This window comes from Bos indicus, chromosome 7, assembly GCF_029378745.1.
Source record: "Bos indicus isolate NIAB-ARS_2022 breed Sahiwal x Tharparkar chromosome 7, NIAB-ARS_B.indTharparkar_mat_pri_1.0, whole genome shotgun sequence".
Lineage (NCBI taxonomy): Eukaryota > Metazoa > Chordata > Mammalia > Artiodactyla > Bovidae > Bos > Bos indicus.
In genome coordinates this window covers 107,203,648-107,227,633 of record NC_091766.1, presented here as the reverse complement: position 1 = coordinate 107,227,633, position 23,986 = coordinate 107,203,648, and the positions used below count along the sequence as shown (strand labels likewise).

Genomic DNA, 23,986 nt, shown 5'->3' with positions numbered 1-23,986 from the left:
CTCCAATACTTTGGCCACCTCATGCGAAGAGTTGACTCTTGGAGAAGACTCTGATGCTGGGAGGGATTGGGGGCAGAAGGAGAAGGGGATGACAGAGGATGAGATGGCTGGATGGCATCACTGACTCGATGGACATGAGTCTGAGTGAATTCCGGGAGTTTGTGATGGACAGGGAGGCTTGGCGTGCTGCGATTCAGAGTCGCAAAGAGTCGGACAAGACTGAGCGACTGATCTGATCTGATCTGATGTATATATAAGATACCTTTTAGTATAAAAGATTCAGTTTTTATTAACGGCTAAACTGGTGAAATATATTTATTCTATAGTGATGTCAAGTGATTTTCATTAGTGTTCTTCCCAGAAAAATGGCAGTCATACTTTGAGGAAGTAAAATCTTTCCTCGAAGATAAGAGAGAGAGGTATGTCCTCCTCAAGAATTAAGTAGCTTTTAAGAACTGATTTTTAAAAGCTGAATCAAGTCTTGTGACTTTAAAGCTGTTTTCTTTTTTATTGCAAATTACCTGTTAGATACTTGGTTTGCATTCCATTGAGGATATTTGAGTTGTTCCATTGCTTTCACCAGTGTATTTTCCTTCCTTGCTTTCAGAAAACTCTAACAAAAATCTCTTGAGCTTGCTTAGAATTGTGGTCCTTTTTCTGTTGTCATTTTTAATCACTTTCTTAAAAAGATGAAAGTTAACATCTTGCATTTATGTTTGTTTGGAAGAGCTTGCTTTTATTGTTGCAGTTAGAAAGAGATAAGTATAATATTTGATACATATATTGATTGCATAGTACCCAGAAAATGTATCAAACATACCTGGCATTAAATTTAATTAGAACATCGACATTGCATGCTTATATACCATGATATACCATGCAGAAGATTACACTGGCAATTTTTAATACTTTATATTCTTATTTTTTAAGTATCATAAATTGGTTCCATTTATGTTATTATCTTTTGGTTCTTTAATATGTCCTAATAGTTTTATAGAATCAAAAATTAGGGAAAGAATACAGCAAAAGAAGCATAGATAGGTATCTTGTTAGAATAATGTAGTTTATTTCTTCATTTTCTTGGAGAATTAAGTGGCATTTGGAAAACTTAAGGAAAAAATTGGGCAAGTATTGGGTCAGCAAGCTGTATTGTTTATCCTTGGATTAAATTGTGCTTTTTCAGTTTAGAAGTGCTACCTTTTTCTGGTATACCTAGATGACTTTCTTCTGTAAAGTCACTCCGAGTGTGTATATAAGCATCATCTGTTTTTATATATTAGAGTCTATTTAAAACCATCACATTATAATAATATACTTTATGATACTTTTAGATTACAGTCGAGATAGACTTTTTTTTTCAAGAAGAGTGAAATAGTGCTGACTGTTGGTCACTATTAGTATAGGAGATATTTCACATACAGTCTTCTTCAGAGGTATAAATCAGTATCAGTTGGTGTATGGATTTGCCCAGTGTCGGAGTTTCATTCTTCAGATGTGAGAGCCTTTCCCCTTTCTCTCCATCAAGGCATATCTTTCTTTAGCTGTTGTATATACTAATTTCTCCAGTTATTGGAATTAACTTGTAATCACCTTAATGCTTCCTCCTCACCTTTGAGATTTTGTATTTATCCATGTCTAAAGTTAGTTATTTGATTTTATGCATTATAATATTAAAAGTATATTAAGTTTGCATGGGTATATTATTGATCAAGTACTTCCGTCTTCTGACCTTTCCTTTCTTAAAAAAAAAAAAGTGACAACCTTGAAAGTGATCTTAGAAGGCCTCTAAACCTGCTTTCTGCAAATCCTTTTATTGCATGCCTGATGAGGTGTGTGTGTGTGTGTGTGTGAAGGTTATTTATTAATGAATATATAAGAACTCATGCAATATTCTAATGACAGTTGAAAATTTGTTAGTGAAATGGTATCAAAGTGGTATTTGACCAAATTTTTAAAATTTCTAGCATTTAAAGTTATTGCTGTTAATGCCTTAAAACTCACCACATTGTTTAAACAAAACTGGAGGAACTTATTTTCAGTACTGATTAGCACCAAATTAGTGTGAGAATCTGCAATTTAACAATCTAAACCTTGCCTCTTCTGAATATGTACATTGTTTTAGGGGACGTTCCCATTTTAGGTGGTGTATGGTGCTAAGTAGTGGTCCTCTAAAACTTTTGTGGTTTCATTTACAATTAACATGCTCTTTGACAGCTGGCCTTTATTAATCTCACACCATGGGTTTGAAACTTTTTCCTTAAAGCTTTATAGTTGAATTACAATACATTGTGTCCTTTGTTTTCTCCTGGAAAAGGATTTAAACAAACTTTCTATTGCACCTGTTGAATATGTATTTCATAGTAACCACCATGAAGTTTGCAGCATTTAAGAAGATGAAGAAGCAGAGATAAAAGATACATATTCAAGAAGGCTTGGTTTCACAGTTGGTGCATAATCCTTTCTGCTGTCATTGGTACCCTAACCCTGTACCTACCAGAACAAAAGGAGCTGAATTGGAAATTGTGGGAGCTGGGGAGCATTCAGTTGGCAGCCCATCGCTTGGCCCATAGGCGTTGTCAGGTCTCAGTTTGATGCCCTTTATTCTTTCTGACAGATGTGAGGTAGGGTCTTCGAGGGGGAAGTCATTACTAGAGAGAGGGCAGTGTCAGATCAAAAGTAACCAGTGATCAAACAAGGTAAAGGGCTGTGGAAAATAGGCTCTCTTTCTGGCCTCAACACCTGCCTGATCACTGAAGGGTATAGTTTTTCTGTGTTAGGGCAAGTTGATTTTCTTTGATGTACAGTGAATTAGAAGTCAGAATGGAAGCTTAACTGGAGTACAGAAGATTTTTACATCCTAGTTCTTGAGCAGTTTAGATGTTTAAACATTTTACTTTAATTATCTAGAGGTTATAGAGTCATTCTCCGTAGAATAAAATATAAAGACTCACCCTGACTAACTTTGTTATCAATATTTCTTTAGAGATAGTATTAATGAAGAAGCAAATTTCAGTATAGTATACTACAGGCTAAGAAGTCATTGAACTCTGCCTTTCAAACATCTAACTAGAACTAATCAGAGCATTTATGTGATTATAATGATGTATAACAAATGCTAAGCATGGCACATAGTAGGACCCTTCAGTGGTAAAATTTCAAAAGTAACCTCACTAAATAATTAAAAAAAATGAATTAACTCTTTCTCCCTAGTGGGAAAATTATTACTGTTATTATTAGAAATTATTATTGTATTTTGTCTTAAGGTAACCCTTCCTAACCAAGTTATTTGAAAGAAGATTTACTGAGACAGTCTCACTGAGGTTTTACATGTGTGCTTCTTTTCCCTGCCCTTTCATCTTTGTAGGTATGTGACTAAAGTCTGGAAGACGATGATATTTTTATTTTCTGTTAGTTTTCTATGTGGATAAATTGACAATTGAGGCGTATTTCTAAAAATTTCAGTTTTTCTTCACATTAAGGTTAAAGATTTGACTGCTACTAGATTTCACTGTCCAATTTTTGGCATTTTAAATACTGCTGAATTTCATCCAAGCTCATAGTTAGCAGTCATTTGTCTTCAAATGAGAATTTACAGCCTTTTAAAAATTATTTTTAATCTAATAATTTATCTGCTCATCTTTGCCAAAAGTTTCATTTTTGTCTGTTTTTGATAATTAGGTAACATAAATCTCCTTTCTTCATTCAGGGTCTCCCTTTTCAGGATGTAATTTGACTTAGGAATTCTAATATTGGCATTGAGTCAGGTGTCATAAATTTCTATTTGATTAATTTCATTTGGAATAAAATGTCTTATAAATTAATATTCTATTTCTATTTTTGAAACTTTAAAATTTAAGGAATCTTATTACAGACTCATTACACAATCTAAATTTTAACATTATCTAAGAGTGATATAATTTAGTAAATTATTATTATTTTTTAAATTAATTTTATTTTATTTTTAAACTCTACATAATTGTATTAGTTTTGCCAAATATCAAAATGAATCTGCCACAGGTATACATGTGTTCCCCATCCTGGACCCTCCTCCCTCCTCCCTCCCCATACCATCCCTCTGGGTCAATTAATCTAAGGAAAGTATGTTTCTAATCTTAAACTTGATACTATTTAAATCTAATTTTTAAAATATTCTCTGTTGCATTTGTATGTTCTTTTTAAATTGTTAGATTGAAGGTTCAGTGGCTCCATGTTGGTCTCTTGGATTTTGTAACTTCCCTTTATAAATTGTTTTCATAAATGTGGAAAATGAGGTCTTTTCTTCTTAGGTTTGACATACTGCAATTGTAGCAATTCCTATTACTTGATTTATGGGTTTAGAACATTTACTTTTTAAGTGGTAGTGGTAATTGGTCAGGATTATCTAACTAATTACTAATTTGATATGGAGGTAAGTGAATTTTAACCTTACCAAATGACCTTTATGTTTTACTTACCAGTTTAGAGTATATCACTGGTAGTTTAATAAATCCAACCACTGTCATCTTGCATAAGAATAAGATGATTGTACTAAATTTCTTTGACTGCTAGACATATTATGCGGAGAAGGCAATGACACCCCACTCCAGTACTTTTGCCTGGAAGATCCCATGGACGGAGAAACCTGGTGGGCTGCAGTCCATGGGGTCGCTAGAGTTGGACACTACTGAGCGACTTCACTTTCACTTTTCACTTTCATGCATTGGAGAAGGAAATGGCAACCCACTCCAGTGTTCTTGCCTGGAGAATCCCAGGGACGGGGAAGCCTGGTGGGCTGCCGTCTATGGGGTCCCACAGAGTCGGACACGACTGAAGCGACTTAGCAGCAGCAGCAGCATATTATGACTTTTTAATAACAACTTTTGGGGGAATAAAAACTCCGTTAAATATTTATATTGGTTTTAAGACTTTGATTTTGTGTTTAGTCGTGTCTAGACTCTTTGCGACCCTTTGGACTGTAGCCCAGCAGGTTCCTCTGTGCGTGGGATTTCCCAGGTAAGAATACTGAAATGGGTTGCCATTTCCTCCAAAGGATCTTCCTGACCCAGGAATCGAACCACATCCTGCATTGGCAGGTGGATTCTTTACCACTGTGCCATCAGGGAAGCCTCCTGTGATTTTAGAGCTACTTGATTGTAGAATGGCTTCCCTGGTGGTGAAGATATATGTGTGTGTGTGTGTGTGTGTGTATTCATATCTGTCTTTATATTTTTGCAAATATGGTTGATTATACCTAGGAATAGTTCATACTCAGTACATAGGTATTTTCTGTATTCCTAGGAATAGTCAGTTTAATGATATGTAAATATTGAGTGAGCTAACTAATAAAATGTTTTTGGAGATCACATTAGCACATTTCAACTTTGATTGCCACAGATTTTTTCCTTTGAAGAAGTTATAACCAATCATATCTGTAAGAATGTAGAATAGGGAATAAATTTATGTACCAGTTTCCACTTTTAGAGAGTTTCAGTCTAAATGGAGATCTCAAATGTGTGCGTGTATGTGTGCTTATACATAAATACATATGTAATATATATTTGTGTCTATATATTCAAAATAATATAAGATAGTGAAGTAATTTCAAATTAATGTAATTTGAATTTAAAAGGGAGTTTTTTTGTTCCCTGGATTATGCTTTGCTTTATGAAGGAGTCTGAGGTGTCCACATTGAGTGTTGATTTGTCTTTCTTTGCTCTCTAAAGTATATCTTAGTGAGATTGCTTGAGTGATAAATACAGCTGGCATTAAGTATTTAGGGTTAGAGTTTGAAAAGCTGCATGCAGTTCATTCCATTGAAGTTTGTTCAGTATTTTATATTGTGAGGCATACCTGAAGAAGTGGAGCAGTAAATCGCTTGCATGCTTCTTAGAAGTGTCAGACAGCTTCAGGAAGATTTGGTGGTTTAGTTTTGGTATAGTTCCTTTGGTTTTTCTCAGTGCAGACCAATCATTTAGGTAATTTGTTGGAAAAAAATTATTAAATACATTGATTTATAATATTTGGGAGAAGAGAAGCTAAAATTAGAGGGAAAGGTTAGAGGGTGGAATGACATTTTATACCCTAGAAAATGATATTGAAAGCCTGGAAGTTAATAGGTTAATAGCGCTAAAGTTACAAGTGGTGTAATTCTGGAAAATGTGTTTTCCTTAGCTCCTTCATGGTTATATACTACGTGGATCAATTATTTTCCATAAGTCCAATCTCTTCCCATCTACTTACTCATTCATTCATTGTTTATTGAGTAATAACCACATACATGGGCTTCCCTGGTGACTCAGTGGTAAAGAATCCACCTGCTGTTGCAGGAGATGTGGCTTCAATCCTTGGTTTGCAAAGATCCCCTGGAGAAATGGCAACCCACTCCAGTATTCTTGCTTGGAGAATCCCATGGACAGAGGAGCCTGGCGGGCTAAGGTCCATGGGGTCCCAAGGGTCAGACACAGCTTAGCAACCAAGCAACAGCAACAGCAGAACCACACACACAGCACTGTGCTTCTAGACCCAGGTTTCCTTGGGCTGTGCCAGCCCGCTTACTATAAAGTAACTGAATTAACATGAGCAGTTTCTTTCCATCCTGTATATACCTGTGGATGAGTCCACTGGGGAGAACAGTAACATCGCCCTGGTAAGGCCATTGCGTTAGAGCTTGGACTCAGCCTTTCTTACATTGAAAACTACATTTTAAGAATATGAAAATAATGATGTATAGATATTTTATTTGCTAATGATGATAACCTCTAAGTTAGTTACCAAACTAAGGTGAAATATTTTGAAGATTAAAATTAAAAGGAGCTGATATATGGTATGGGGTTCCCTGGTGGCTCAGAGGTTAAAGCGTCTGCCTGGAATGCAGGAGACCCAGGTTCAATCTCTGGGTTGGGAAGATCCCCTGGAGAAGGAAATGGCACCCCATTCCAGTACTCTTGCCTGGAGAATCCCATGGAGGGAGGAGTCTGGTGGGCTACAGTCCACGGGGTCGCAAAGAAAACATGGTATATTCATTAAAATGACTTGCTAGCTTTTAAAGAAGACTTTGCTGTTAAAGGTAGATTTGTCCCATTGAGCTGTAACAGTATATGGGTAGCAGTACTTGAATTGAGTTTTGGGCATTATTCTGTTTAATTATTATTAGTATATTTGTAAGGACTTTGCCATCTCTGTCACAGAGTCTTCCCTCATAAGAACCCTCAGTTATATAGTCTCTCTGGGCTTGGTGCTGGGGAAAGCTAGATTTCTGAGCAATTGCTTTCCTTTATGACTTAATACTGTGAATTTTATAAACGATATTGTGGTCTCATTTACCTCGTTTCTTTGATATCTTAGAAATTAAGAAACATAGTAATTGATGTAAAAACACTCAGAATTTCTCTCTTTACTATAGAATAACTTTTTCATTTTAACCCTTATTTTCCAGTGCCTCAGTTCCTACTTGTTTTTCTCCTGTAGGGTGAATTTCCATGACCTGTCTCAATTCCTTTTTTGGAAAGAGGAGGGATATACCTAAATACAAACTGAAGTACTTATATAAGTTTATTTTAACTTTAAAACACCTTTGTCTTTGAATAGGCAGTGTGGTGTAATGGAAAGTCCTTTGAGGTTTGAATTAGGGAGCTATAGGTTTATATATATATATATATAATGGGGCTTCCCTGGTGGCTCAGAGGTTAAAGCGTCTGCCTGCAATGCAGGAGACCCGAGTTCAATCCCTCGGTGGGGAAGATCCCCTGGAGAAGGCAATGGCACCCCACTCCAGTATTCTTGCCTGGAGAATCCCATGGACCGAGGAGCCTGGTGGGCTACGGTCCACGGGTTGCAAAGAGTTGGACACGACTGAGCGACTTCACTTTCACTTTCAGGTTTATATAAGGTTTCTGTATCCTAGTTGAGCCACTTTGGGAAAATCCCTGTGAGGTGTTTCCTCATTTGTACTAAGTACTCATGTGTACTGAGTTGCTTCAGTTGTGTCTGACTCTTTGCAGCCCTGTGGACCATAGCCTGCCAAGCCCCTATGGCCACGAGATTTCCCAGGCAAGAATACTGCATTGGGTTGCCATGCCCTCCTCCAGGGGATCTTCCCAACCCAGGGATTGAACCCGCGTCTCTTGTATCTCCTGTACTGGCAGATGGGTTCTTTACCGCTAGCCGCCACCTGGGAAGCCCATTATCTCAGGCAGTTTATGTAAAAGTGGTAGTCTTGTATTAAGTGAATAGTGAGACTTTTCCTGTAGTCATTTATCTATTACACTATTAATAATATTGAAAGTGAACCATAATTAAAAGAGTATTTGAGAGGATCTTACAAAATACTAAGAAATATAAGAGGCTTAAATAACCCTTGTCAGAAAAAATCTTCATGCATGTTTAAAAAATTCTAAAAGTACAGAAAAGTACAAAAGGAAAACTTCCTGCTAATCGATCTGATGATTGTTTTGGGAAAGCTTTTAATGCACATGCAAATATGTATACATATATTTTTATTTGTCTATCATTCCTTTAAAATTTTTAATTTAAAAAATTAAATTGAAGAATAGTTGATTTACAATACTATTTTAATTTCAGAAACATAGTGATTCAGTGTTTTTCTTGATACATGGCATTCAAAGTTATGACAAAACAGTGGCTGTATATCCCTGTGCTGTGCAGTGTATCCTTGTTACCCATTCATTCTATGCATGGTGGTTTGTATCTCATAAATCCCGTAGCCCTATCCCGTCCTTTCCCACACTGCCATCTTCACACTGCTAACAACTAGTTTCTTCTTTATATTTGTGAGTCTGCTTCTGTTTTGTTACAGGCATTTGTTTATATTTTTAGATTACACATGTAAGTGATAACATAGAGTATTTGTCTTTCTCTGTCTTATTTTACCAAGCAAAATAGCCCTTCTGGGGCCATCCTCATTGTAGCAACTGGCAGAATTCTATTCCTTTTCATGGCTGAGTAATATCCTAGAGTGGGCCTTAGGAAGCATCACTACAAACAAAGCTAGTGGAGGTGACGGAATTCCAGTTGAGCTATTCCTAAAATATTCAACTATTCCAGTTGAGCTAAATCTACTAAAAGATGATTCTGTGAAAGTGTTGCACTCAATATGTCAGCAAATTTGGAAAACTCAGCAGTGGCCACAGGACTGGAAAAGGTCAGTTTTCATTCCAATCCCAAAGAAAGGCAATGTCAAAGAACACTCAAACTACCGCACAATTGCACTCATCTCACACGCAAGTAACGTAATGCTCAAAATTCTCCAAGCTGGGCTTCAGCAATACATGAACCGTGAACTTCCAGATGTTCGAGCTGGTTTTAGAAAAGCAGAGGAACCAGACATCAAATTGCCAACATCCGTTGGATCATTGAAAAAGCAACAGAGTTCCAGAAAAACATCTATTTCTGTTTTATTGACTATGCCAAAGCCTTTCACTGTGTGGATCATAATAAACTGTGGAAAATTCTTCAAGAGATGGGACTACCAGACCACCTGACCTACGTCTTGAGAAATTTGTATGCAGGTCAGGAAGCAGCAGTTAGAACTGGACATGGAACAACAGACTGGTTCCAAATAGGAAAAGGAGTATGTCAAGGCTGTATATTGTCACCCTGTTGATTTAACTTATATGCAGAGTACATCATGAGAAACGCTGGACTGGAAGAAACACAAGCTGGAATCAAGATTGCCGGGAGAAATATCAATAACTTCAGATATGCAGATGACACCACCCTTATGGCAGAAAGTGAAGAGGAACTAAAAAGCCTCTTGATGAAAGTGAGAGAGGAGAGTGAAAAAGTTGGCCTAAAGCTCAATTCAGAAAACGAAGATCATGGCATCCGGTCCCGTCACTTCATGGGAAATAGATGGGGAAACAGTGGAAACAGTGTCAGACTTTATTTTTCTGGGCTCCAAAATCACTGCAGATGGTGATTTCAGCCATGAAATTAAAAGACACTTACTCCTTGGAAGGAAAGTTGTGACCAACATAGACAGCATATTCAAAAGCAGAGACATTACTTTGTCAACAAAGGTCTGTCTAGCCAAGGCTGTGGTTTTTCCAGTTGTCATATATGGATTTGAGAGTTGGACTATAAAGAAAGCTGAGCGCTGAAGAATTGATGCTTTTGAACTGTGGTGTTGGAGAAGACTCTTGAGAGCCCCTTGGACTGCAAGGAGATCCAACCAGTCCATCCTATACGAAATCAGTCCTGAATATTCATTGGAAGGACTGTTGCTGAAGCTGAAACTCCAATACTTTGGCTGCCTGATGCAAAGAACTGACTCACTAGAAAAGACCCTAATGCTGGGAAAGATTGAAGGCAGGAGGAAAAGGGGACAACAGAGGATGAGATGGTTGGATGGCATCACCGACTCCATGGACATGAGTTTGAGTAAACTCTGGGAGATGGTGATGGACAGGGAAGCCTGGCGTGCTGCCGTCCATCAGGTCGCAGAGAGTCGGACATGACTGATAGACCAAAGTGAACTGAATGCCTAGCAGTGGAATTGCTGGATCATATGATAGTTCTGTTTTAGTTTTCTGAAGACATACATTTTAATTGAAAAAGGAACACCACATATTCTGTTCTACAGACTTCAATATTGGTGAATACTTTGGCTTTTTCCTTTTGTTCCCCATTAGAAATGATAATGCCTATAAATTTCAGTGGTTTTCTAGCAGAATATATTTTCATATGTACCCTTTTTATGATATATTGTTGATAACTTTCTCAAAACTAATAAGCATATCTTCTCTACATACTGTCCTTCATTTGTCTGCCAAGTGTTTTTGTTTTTCTTTCAAATAGTGACCATGTCCGCTGCTGGAGTTTTCTGAGAACATCAGATAGTTTTACACTTAGAGGTGGGATAAGAATAAACAACGTACTTTAGGAACTCCTTGATACTCCTGTGTTCTGTTTTATCATTAAGGGACATGTTTTTCTAGTGAGAAGTGACTGATGCTTTCCCTTAGGACGACAGGTCAGACAAAGGAACCAGTGACACCTCTTTAGTGCTTATTCTTGTCAAAAGGTTGAGCAAGATAGCTTCTGTGTCAGACAGGTATTGATTCCAATCCCTGCACGACCAATCACCAGGTCACAAGTTCTGGATTTCTTAAGCACTTGGATTTAAATTTCTTGAAGATTTGATTTCCTTAGGTTAAATGGACAGGAGTTTGAAGAAACTCTGGGAGATAGTGAAGACCTGGAAGCCTGGCATGCTGCAGTCCATGGGGTTGCAAAGAGCCTGACAGTTTAGCAACTGAGCAACAACAGGTGTTTAAATTGGAGATGATACCATTTACTCTGCTTGACCTTTGATGAAGTTACATGGATTGAGATGGTGTATATGTATCATCCAACAAGGCATCTTGGCAAATAGCAGTTCGTAATTAAGTTAAACATTTTATGTAAAAGAGTTAAACGTTTCTGTCTTTTCTTGTTAACTTCCCAACTGCCATTTCACTTCTCTCTCTTTGTGACTAAAGAAAACCTGGAATGAAGTCACTGCCAGAAGTTTGCTGGTGGTGAACATTTTTGTTGTGAGCAGCTTGGCAGGTGGTAGAAGTACTGTTGGTTGTTTTACACATGTGATAGTGCCCAGTGAACCGTTCATCTTACGGGGAGTTTTTGGAAGCGTTATTTTAACCCCTAGTATTTGTGGTTTTCTCAAAACACTATGTATGTTTCTTTTTTTTTTCAATTTATTTTAATTGAAGGCTATTTACTTTACAATATTGTGGTGGTTTTTGCCATACATTCTATCTATGTTTCTTACTGCTTTTATGTTTTTTACTCCTAGTAACTTATCCACAGTGGTTATTCCAGTCTGTTACTTTTTTTCAGGAATTCCTATCTTTTTCTTTGCCATAAGCTCCCATCATTAGCAGTTAAATCCTCCTACTGTTTAATGGGGAATATGGAAATCGATCTCACGATGGTGTGATCACTCACCTAGAGCCAGACATTCTGGAATGTGAGGTCAAGTGGGCCTTAGAAAGCATCACTACAAACAAAGCTAGTGGAGGTGATGGAGTTCCAGTTGAGCTCTTTCAAATCCTAAAAAGCTGATGCTGTGAAAGTGCTGCACTCAATATGCCAGTACATTTTGATAACTCAGCAGTGGCCACAGGACTGGAAAAGGTCAGTTTTCATTCCAATCCCAAAGAAAGGCAATGCCAAAGAATGCTCAAACTACTGCACAATTGCACTCATCTCACATGCTAGTAAAGTAATGCTCAAAATTCTCCAAGCCAGGCTTCAGCAATACGTGAACCGTGAACTTCCTGATGTTCAAGCTAGTTTTAGAAAAGGCAGAGGAACCAGAGATCAAATTGCCAACATCTGCTGGATCATGGAAAAAGCAAGAGAGTTCCAGAAAAACATCTATTTCCGCTTTATTGACTATGCCAAAGCCTTTGACTGTGTGGATCACAAGAAACTGGAAAATTCTTCAAGAGATGGGAATACCAGACCACCTGACCTGCCTCTTGAGAAACCTATATGCGGGTCAGGAAGCAACAGTTAGGACTGGACATGGAACAACAGACTGGTTCCAAATAGGAAAAGGAGTATGTCAAGGCTGTATATTGTCACCCTGTTTATTTAACTTACATGCAGAGTACATCATGAGAAATGCTGGGCTGGAAGAAGCACAAGCTGGGCTCAAGATTGCCTGGAGAAATATCAATAACCTCAGATATGTAGATGACACCACCCTTATGGCAGAAAGTGAAGAGGAACTAAAGAGCCTCTTGATGAAAGTGAGAGAGGAGAGTGAAAAAGTTGGCTTAAAGCTCAACATTCAGAAAACGAAGATCATGGCATCTGGTCCCATCTCTTCATGGGAAATAGATGGGGAAACAGTGGAAACAGTGTCAGACTTTATTTTTCTGGGCTCCAGAATCACTGCAGATGGTGATTTCAGCCATGAAATTAAAAGACACTTACTCCTTGGAAGGAAAGTTATGATCAACCTAGTTAGCATATTAAAAAGCAGAGACATTACTTTGCCAACAAAGGTCCATCTAGTCAAGGCTGTGGTTTTTCCAGTGGTCATGAATGGATGTGAGAGTTGGACTGTGAAGAAAGCTGAGTGCCAAAGAATTGATGTTTTTGAACTGTGGTGTTGGAGAAGACTCTTGAGAGTGTCTTGGACTGCAAGGAGATCCAACCAGTCCATCCTAGAGGAAATCAATTCTGAATGTTCATTGGAAGGACTGATGCTAAAGCTGAAACTCCAATACTTTGGCCACCTCATGTGAAGAGTTGACTCATTGGAAAAGACTCTCATGCTGGGAGGGATTGGGGGCAGGAGGAGAAGGGGACGACAGAGGATGAGGTGGCTGGATGGCATCACCGACTCAATGGACATGAGTTTGAGTGAACTCTGGGAGTTGGTGATGGACAGGGAGGCCTGGCGTGCTGTGATTCATGGGGTCGCAAAGAGTCGGACACGACTGAGTGACTGAACTGAACTGAAATGAAGTATGAGCTACATCGTATCATCTATGATTCACCTTATTCCAAGTAACAGACAACCTGACTCAACCCGGTTAAACAGTAAGAAGTTTATTGGCTCATAACTGCTGTGTTATGGAGGTCAGTCAGGCTTTCGGATTGATCTGATTCAGTATCTTTTACTGTGTATATATGGAGCCTGTTCTTTCTGACTCTGCTTAGCTCTTTTCTAACTCATCTTCAGTCTAAGTCTGGACCGTTTATAGTTCAGAGATTGCTGACAGTAGTTCCTAAGTACATGTTGTGCATTTCTGTAGTTAATTACTGTTTACTAGTACCGTTTACAATGTACCTAGTATGTTGTACTTAATTTGATATTTGGGTGCAAAGTATAAACACACAATAATTTTTTATCCATTTACCTGTTAATGGACATTTGGGTTGTTTCCAGTTTTTCAACTATTAAATATAAACCTTCCATAAATGTTCATGAACACATCTTTAATGGACAGAGGTTTTCATTTCTCTCGAGTGAATACCTAGGTTTGATATGGCTGGGTCATGTAGTTTGTATCACTTAAATGTCACTCTATTAATAACTGCCAAAGGATTTTACAGAATACTTGTAAAATACTTGTTTGTTTTATGCTCCTTCCAGTGGTGTCTCATAGCTCCATTTGTGCTCCATCTTCACTAGCAGTGGCAATGTCTGATTTTTAAATTTTAGCCCGTCTGAGTGGACGTGTGGTTGTATCTTACTGTGGTTTTCATTTGCTTTTCCCTGATGTCTAATGATGTTGAGCACCTTTTAATTGTGCACATTAGCCATTACTCACTTCTTTAGTGAAGTGTCTGTACAAATATTTTTAAAAATTTTGGATTTCAAAAAAAAAAAATTTTGGATTTCTTCTTATCACTTTGTAAGTTCTTTATATATTTTAGGTGCAAGTTCTTGTACCAGATCTGTGCATTGTGGTTACTTGCTTGTCTGTGTCTTTCCTTTTCCTTTTATTTTCCCTTGAAGAACAGGTTTTAGTTTTGAGGATGTCAGATTTATCATTTCTCCTTAATGATGATTGCTTTTGTGTCTTGTGTAAAACTTTTGGCTAGTATCAGCTGTCTTTTCTTCATTACTGTTTGTGTATCATCTTCCTCTCCTAGAGTGTAAACTCCAGAGTAGGTAGCTCATAGATGTATCTTCTGTCTAGAAAATGTCAGGCACATAGAAGTTGTTCAAAAGCAATTTTTGAGTGAATGGATTTGTTTGTCTTATAGCCTTGAAAATTGTATACCAGTTAAGCAACAGAGCAGCCCCCATCCCCTGGGAGCCCCCGTTATCCATTGCTTGTCCTGCTCTCTCCCATGCCCTGTGCTTCACTTCCCCTTACCCTGTCTTGACTGGGCCTTGCTTCCCCAGTCCTGCTGCTCAGTCTTTGTTCGAGGCCCTTTAGTTTTGTGCCCATAGTGCAGTTATTTTCTTAAGCTTGTCAGATACCACCCTCTTCCCTTTAGGGTTTACCTATAAACCAATGTCAAACAAATCAGTAAGATATTTACTCTGTGTCTCAAAAATGCTACTTTTTTTTTTTGTTTGTTTTTTGCAAACTGACTAAAGTTTTATTGTGGATGATGAGGTAGAACCTGCCATCTTAATATTCGTCTTCCCCTTTGTTCTTACTTTTCATAGTGGTCACCTTTGTTTATTCTTCTCATCTCTGGAATACTGTTTCTTTCCCTCTTTCCAAAATAAATTCTACTTACTCTTTAGGACTTTTACTTATTCTTAAGATCACATTTTTGCCTAAATCCTCTTGCTGAGTGTTTCATGCTATCATGTTTTACCCTTCTGGGTTGTTTTACTTTGTTAAGAATTCTTATATTCTTCTTTGGTAAGGCTTTGGTCATAGAGGTGATGTATCTTGGTTGATCACTTTTTTTTTTCTTGAGTGAATTTGATGGTGACACTGCATGAGAAAGCATGCCTTCTATTAGCTTTTACCTCTTTTAAAAGTCATTTTATTTTTAATTTTAAAACATATGTAACATAGCATTTGCCATTTTAACCATTTTAACCATACAGATCAGTAGTGTTAAATACATTCAGATTGTTGTGTAACCATTCTCTAGAACTACTCATCTTGTAAAACTGAAATTTTATACCAGTTTAGCAACAAAGCAACCCCACGTTCCTGGGAGCCCCCATTATACTTTCTATCCCTATGAATTTGATTCCTTTATCTCATATAAGTGGAATCTGAAGGAATCCATGTTTGTTTTTTGGTGTTAGCCATCTTAATGGATGTGATTTATTATCTCATTGTGCTTTTGATTTGTATGTCCATAATGAGCATCTTTTCATATGCTTATTGGCCATTTGTATATCTTTGGAGAAATGTCTGTTGAAGTCCTTTGCTCATTTTAAAATCGGGTTATTTTCTTGCTGTTGTTGAGCTATAGGAGTTCTTTATATGTTCTTTGATTATTAACATGTTATCAGATATATAATTCAAAAATATTTTCTCCCAACAAATAGGTTACTTTTTCACTCTGTTGATTGTTTCCTTTGATGCACAGCCTTTTAAATTTTTATGTAGCCCAGCTTAGGTATTTTTACTTTTATTGTCTGTGCTTTTGGTGTCATATTCAAGAAATCATAGCCAAATCCAGTTTCATGAAAGTTTCCCACTATGGTTTTTCCTGAGAGTTCTATAGTTTTAATTTTATGTTTAGGTCTTTGATCTATTTTGAGTTAACTTTTGGATATGATGTAAAGGAAGGGTCCAACTTAATTTTTTTTTGCATGTAGGTATCCAGTTTTCTCAGCACTGTTTGTTGAAATGACTGTCCTTCCCCCATTGAATGGTCTTGCCACATTGTTGAAAATCATTTGACTGTGTAAGTGAGGACTTATTTCTGGGTTTTCTGTTCTTTCCATTGATCTATATGTCTGTCTTCATGATGGTACTGTCTATACTTTTGTTTACTGTAGCTTTATAATAATTTTTTTGAATCAGGGTGTGTGAGAGCTCCAACTTTGTTCTTTTTGAAAATTGCTTTGGCTGTTAGGGGTCCCTTGAAATTTCATGTGCATTTTAGGATAGATTTTTCTGTTTCTGCAAAAAGTGATGTAGGGATTTTGATTAAACCTGTATATATCCGTTTGAGTAGTATTGACATTTTAAATATTCCAGTCTGTGGACACAGGGTGTCTATTCATTTATTTGTGTCAACTTTAATTCTTTAAGCAATGTTTTGTAGTTTTCAGTATACAATTGTTAAAACCCCTTGGTTAACTTTATTTCTAAATATTTTCCATTTGTTGCTATTATAAATAGAGTTATTTTCTTAATTTCCTTCTCATATTTTTCATTATTAGCCTAGAGAAATAAAACTAATTTTTTTTTGGTTTTAATTTTGAGCATCTCTGCTATACTGAATTAATGTATTCTAATAGATTATTTTTTTGTTTAATATTGGGGTACTCTATGTATAAGATCTTATACTCTACAGTTAATTTTGTTTCTTTCTAATTTGGATACTTTTAATTTCTTTTTCTTGCTAAATTGCTCTGACTTTGACTTCCAGTACTATATTAAATAGAAGTGGAAAAAAATGGACATCTTTGCCTGGTTCCTGATCTTCATAGAAAGGCTTTCTGTATATTCATTGCACTCTTGAATGGGACGCTATCTGTGGTGTGCCCAGTTTTATTGGACAGTATTGGTTACAACCAGTGTTCACTGCCTCTAGATGTAAACTCACCAAGCTTATTGGCATTAACATTTTAAACTTGGTCTTCTATTCCAGTAAGCACCTCAGTAATATATTTAATGACTTTACAGGTGTTTACATGGCTCTTGTGATCTTATCATTCTGTTTGGGAACATCTATTAAATAATTGATGGCAATTTTACAAGTGATTTAAGAGAGCTAACGTAGTACTTTTTGCCACTAATATTTGGCAGGTCAGCCATTTTGATTTTAATTTTTGGAGAAGTTACTGGATCATAAATAACATACCAAGAAATCTTGCTTCTGGTCATTTCCATCTTCTCCCTTGCTCCCTATATGTAACCTGTGTTTTTAATGAAAATATAAGAAAATAGAATACTATATTTTTCTTAAATAAAAAATAGATAGTACTTACATAAAGAATGGCATGCTATTTACATAAAAGTTAAATTAGTATATATACTGCACTTTTATTTTTTTCATTTCTTAGATCTCATAATAAAATAATCTCTTCCATAAGGTTGCTTTCATTGTTTTTTTCTCTCTTCTGTAACTGTGATATACCAGTTAATTTTTTTGGAAGTAGCATAATACATTCATTCATGTATGCACCTAATTTGTGCCAACTCTCTTGCTATTACAAGAATTATTAGGTCAGTTATGTATTTATAATTTTGTACAAGTTTAATTATATTTGTAGGAGAGATTATCAGAGTAAGATTGCTAGTTCAGTGGGCACAAGACCTATGATATTGGTAGATATTCTCGGATCCCGCTCCTCAAGGGCTGAACCATTTTGCGTTTATGTAAGCAGTGGGTTTGCATCGAGAGTGATCATTTCCCACAGCCTTGCTAGTGGTGTGTTGTCAATCCGCTGGATTTTTGCTGTTTTGATAGGCAAGAAGTGGTATCTGAGTTAGTTTTAATTTGTATCTATCCCTTTATGAGTCTGATTGGGCAGCTTTTCATATGTTTAAAAAGCCATTTGGATTTCTTTGTGATTATTCATCATTGGGGTATTTTGCCACCAAGTTGATGATCTTCCTCTCTTGTGTTCCTGGAGCACTTGTAATATATGTTATTAATTCCTTGTAGGAGTTGTAAATGTTTTTTTTTTTTTTTTTTCCATTCTGTTGTTTTGCTTTAGCCTTTGCCTGTAGCACTTGTGCCATGCAGAAGTTTTATTTTTTAATGACTTTTAAAATCTGCATTAGTCTTCCACCTACCCCTTTTGGCCTCTGAATCTTGGGTTTCAGTTAAAAAGGCAGAAGCAGTACTTTGTGCATGGCCTGGGCTATGATCAGCCACTTACATTGTACACGCTAGTGGGTGGGAGGCACTGAGAGGCTTCCCGGACGCTGGGATGCAGATGCAGTCTTGCATGGTAGCGTCCAGCACCAGCTTGCACTTGTGCAAGGCAGAGCCCGCTGCACATGCGGACACAGTGTGGGAAGAGTGCGGCCATTCTTTCCAATCTGCATTAATACAAGACCTGCACTTAAATTGGAGAAGGCAGTGGCACCCCACTGCAGTACTCTTGCCTGGAAAATCCCATGGACGGAGGAGCCTGGTAGGCTGCAGTCCATGGGGTGGCTACAAGTCGGACACGACTGAGCAACTTCACTTTCACTTTTTAGTTTCATGCATTGGAGGAGGAAATGGCAACCCACTCTAGTATTCTTGCCTGGAGAATCCCAGGGACAGGGAAGCCTGATGGGCTGCCGTCTATGGGGTCGCACAGAGTTGGACACGATTGAAGCGACTTAGCAGCAGCAGCAGCACTTAAATTTGGCCAGCATTTGGGAACAAGCATCCTTCTTAACTCTTGTATCCCCAAAGGAGAAGCAGAATAAATATTATAAAGTCCTGAATATATCTCTAGACATAGTCATTTCAGTATCCATTTCTTTCAATTTAGCCCCTTATTGGTAATATATTCAGTAATTAGAGATTTTAAATGTGAGTATTGCTATAGATTTGAACATATTACAATAAGTGCATACATGCCACATAAGTGTAGTAATATTATATTTATTAGCAACAGCTGTTAGGCAACATGAAAATTACGCTCATTAAATATATCACTGAATGCATACTATTAGGACATCCTTGCTAAGTGAACCAATTGGTGATAATTTGTTTAACTTTAGATTTTTGTCATAAAGCTTTGTTTGCATAAATAGGGGTTAAACTTGTGCTTTTTCTTTAAATGAATTTGTATGATTGTTCTGAAATTAAAATCAGCATTATCTGTTGTTGCAAAGCTAATCTTTTTTTAAAAAAATTTTGAAAATAACCTAATTAAATATAATGATATGCTGAAAGTCAAAGTTTCAAAGGATTATGGAATTGATTTAGCTATTTATTTTTAATGCAAAATGTTGGATTTTCATTCTAGAATAAGCTAGAAATTACATATTTAGTAATTGACCCTCCATTAGTTCAAGCAGAAATTGTGAGAAGCAGAAAACAGTTTTGGCTTCTCTCAGATGTCAGTGTTTAATAAAAAATTGTCAAAACGTTTCAAGTCCTAGCTTATAAAGGTTTTGTTTAAAGGATTTTTGTGTTCAATAGACTTGTAAAAGTGATTGAATTATTATAGTCCAATTATTTTTTTTAGTCCTTTTTTTCTCGACAAGGGAGAAGAAATGAAAAAAAAAATTTGGATGCTTTCCAAGAACTCTATGTGTGTGCATGAGAAGTTCTAATCACTTGCTTCAGGTCTGAGTGTTATTGGACAGGCTTGTCTGGTGGGTTAAAATCCCCTCATGCTGTCGCAGATGATAACTAGCTTATTTTCCTCCCCTTAAAAATAGTAAGAGTTTATTTTTTATAGCTGTCTCCAACCTGGGGACATAAGCCACTTTGGCTTCAGATGATGCTGGCTTAAAGAAAAGAATGAAATATGAAAAGACAAAAACAAAGAAGGGCGTAAAAGACAAGGTAAGGAAAGGGACAAAGCTCAAGGTAAAAGAACAGGAAAATTGTGGAGATTAAAAAAGACGAAATAAGTTCAAAGTTAGTGGGGAGAGATAGGTATGCAATGCAAATGTTCTGAAGGAGGATCTCATTGTCATCTTAGAAAATGTTTTTTGAGGTGACGGAATGAAATTTTTTTAAAGAAAGTAATTTTTTAAAAAAAATTAGGGATATCAAAATTAAGTAATTTTTCATGGTGGATAAATAATACTCAAGGCCAACAGATCACTTTTGGACCTTAGGACACAATTTTAGATTATACTTGATAGACTTATTTTTCATTGCACACATTTCAGATACACATATTTGAGAAAAAATATTGCTGCTCACTTTTTGGTAGTGTCTAGCCTAGGTTTTAGAGGTAATTATTCTAGTTTTTATAATAATAATAGAAGTGACACATTTAGAAATAAATTGTTAAATTTAAAATGAAAATTGTCAAAAAATTAAATTACATTGTTTCTCTGAGATAATTTTATCTAATTAAAATAATTACTTTCAGAGTATTGATTTTTATTTAAAATATATAATTTTTAGGGGTGGTAATAATAATTATTTTCGGTATTAGTTTGCATTTATTTAAAAATGTTTAGGAAATAATTTAATGCTGATAAGAAAACGTCAAAATCTTCACATTATTTCAGATGTCTTATGAAGTAAATTCTGTTGAAAAATATTAGTAATTCAGATTTTTTCATTTGTTAATACTTTCTGTATGGCAGTGCACAGCTAACATTCATTAAATATAACTTCCCCCTAATGGTAGTTGCTTGTCCTGACAAAAATAGGAATGCTTTAATCCAGGAAATATGATACTTAGTTTTTGTTCCACTGTAGGTTTAATGCCACACTGATAATTTAAATATCCAGTACATCTTCTGTTTTAAAAAAATGTCTTTACAGGAATTTTTCTTCTTTTTTTATGTTGATAATTCTGCTTGTTCTGCACTTAGATTGGTCCTTTTCAAGAATTAGATTGGTTATATAAATTTAACACTGTTACATGGAAGAAAACTAAGTGAATGCCTTGTAAAAAATCTCTTTTTTGTTATCTGTATGTATAGAAGGAACCTGCTGGAAGGCGGCTCCGTTTGTCCCCACGTTGTGTCTTTCGGGAGCAGACGGAGCAGAATGTTCCAGCTGTGTCAAATCAGGCATGGTGTGTGTTGGCCTTGATTTTGGGATTTGCTGTAATTTGGTTTTTAAATGAATATATAATTTCCACTCTTGATTTTTATAGCTGTAAAGTTAAAAGAATTTTTAAATTATTAATTAGTTGTCTTATCATAAATGTAATGGATGTTAGACAGTTGTTTTTGTAGCCATCACTTGTTTGGCTTATGATTTTAAATGCCATAGATGGGAATGCTGAATGTTTCACTATTTGAGAGCAGTCACATTGTATCTTTATCTTGTTGCTAGTGATTCTTTGTACTGGAAGTCTCTCAAGCCTGTGAAATTAGACTGCTGTTTTCTCTTTTCTATATCTGTTTGCATCCAGTGCCAGAAAAGCTTAATTAAGCAGTTTTGGTGAAGAAGAATGAAAATAATATTTTAAGAATTATATACAAATGGTAAAAGACATCAAATGCTATCCATCTTTAAAACTAGTTACCAGTTCTTGCATAAAATTTCATGTTCTTTTTGCATGTTGGTTATTGAAGAACATTTTTTTCGATATGCGTTTATTCTTTTAGCAATATTGGATTATTTGGGACCTATTTAAAAATTGAAATAGAAATAACTCCAAATATATTAACATATAGCACATACCACAAATATATTAATACATAATTGCAAATATATTAAGATAGTAATAGGAGGTCGGTAAATATTTTTGCTTGATGTCTGTACGTCCTACCTGCTGTTTAGCAAAGCCATAGGAAGGGTATAAACCTGCTCATAATGCATTAAGTTACTGGATGTTGTATTCTATTTTTGAGTATGATATAGTCGGACACGACTGAAGTGACTTAGCATGCATGCGTGCATTGGAGAAGGAAATGGCAACCCACTCCAGTGTTCTTGCCTGGAGAATCCCAGGGACAGAGAAGCCTGGTGGGCTGCCGTCTATGGGGTCGCAAAGAGTCGGACACCACTGACGCGACTTAGCAGCAGCAACATACTGGATATAGCTCTAAAATAATTAAGAATACTGGATATCTTTTTGTTTTGTGCATGGGTTTTTTATCTCTGTATTAGGGAATCTAACATTCGTTTGTTAGAAAGGAAAAATGTTTACAGTCTTTATATCTATCTCTTAGTCTGTTATTTTATTGTATGTACAGACATTGAATTGTTTTATGAACTGTTTCATAGAAGTCATTTTGGGCAAGAAGCATGTATTGAATTGTATAGTTACTTAGTGATCTTATTTTATTTGCTTTCATTTGGCAAATACAGTATCAATAAAAACAAGGCTTATGTGATTATATGCAGATAAAGGTACATACATTAAAAGCCTTTGCATTTAAATATCCATATTTGTTTATGGATATACAAATATCCATATTTGTTTATGTATATTTGTAAGATTCTTATTACTTTTACAGTGAACAGTACTCTCACTTGATTGACAACTGACACTTTGAGTAGATCTTGGAATACATGTTTAATCATTTTGTTTTGGAATAATATTTTTAATGTGACTGTAAGTAGTATGTACCTACTTGTATAATTTTTTTCATGAATCTGTCATGTTAAGATGTGTGGAAATGTTTTCTTACTGTACTTGAGGTAGTTAACCTTCAGCATAACATTTTAATTTTTATACCAAAATAGTTATGGCATGTTCTTTAGCAGGTTGCAGAAAAATTAATGTCATTATTAAAGGTGCTCTTTGTATCAGATTTTTTAAAAAGTTATGTCCATGGTTTTGGGAATATGATTTTTAACAAATAAATGAATATACATAGGTTTAATTGTTGGAGAACTAATGTGTCAGATTTACATATATTGAAAAAGACTTTACAATGGAAAATTTAATGAGAAGAAAGTTAACATTTACCAGCCCAACCATTCCACTTGAAACTTGATGGGATTTGACAGAAACATAGTATAGAACTAGATATTGAGACCATTATATATAATTTGAAATTATTATTATAAAGATTTTAAAATATGATGGATATATACACTAACAAATAGCTTTTAAAGAAGCTAATGAGGAAATTATATTGGCTTGACATTAAAACTGATACTTTATATAATTAGCTGGGTTTATAACTTACAAGGTCTCTAATAGTTTAATAATTTGCTATGAATTAATCACTACTGATCTCTAAAATATCAACAACATGATTTCCAATATGTATAATTTTTTGGTCTCTTCTGCTGTGCTTTTACCTAGTTCATTATTTGTTTATTGTATTAGGCTATTATTGTACTATTTAAAAATGACTACTTGATTGTCTAAGAATGAATAGATTACATTGAACACAGGCAATCAGTGTTGTCTTCTGAATTTGAAGATGTTACTTTTTGTTTTGACATTTTCATATTAAAAATTTTACAATTCTTTTTCAAAGGCAGTCATTTATAAAACTTTTGAATGTCTGCTAGCAGAATGATGACTAGTGCTTGCATTTTGAATGATAGGATTTTATTAATCATCTATTAAGTGTCTTTTTTAGATCTAATTTGTAATCTATGACAAATAATTTATTGTTATAGAGAATTATTTAATGAGAAATTAGAACTTAAATTTCATATTGCTGTATAAAAATGTTTTACATTTCAACTATAGTTCTTTTCTTGTTGTTTACCTTTTAAAAAATGTATTTGTCTAGCAGGTATTCACTAGTACATCACCAGACTTTTTCTCCTG

General features: G+C 35.7%; 1 protein-coding gene and 1 non-coding gene across 2 annotated transcripts in view; both read left to right on the top strand.

The window, feature by feature from the left end:
* FBXL17 (F-box and leucine rich repeat protein 17) overlaps positions 1-23,986 on the top strand; it is a 521,801-nt gene that overhangs the window by 55,096 nt on the left and 442,719 nt on the right. The gene's annotated exons all lie outside the window — the stretch shown is intronic.
* On the top strand, positions 6,812-6,883 carry TRNAS-GGA (transfer RNA serine (anticodon GGA)). The gene has a single exon. It is a non-coding gene; the product is annotated as a tRNA-Ser (tRNA).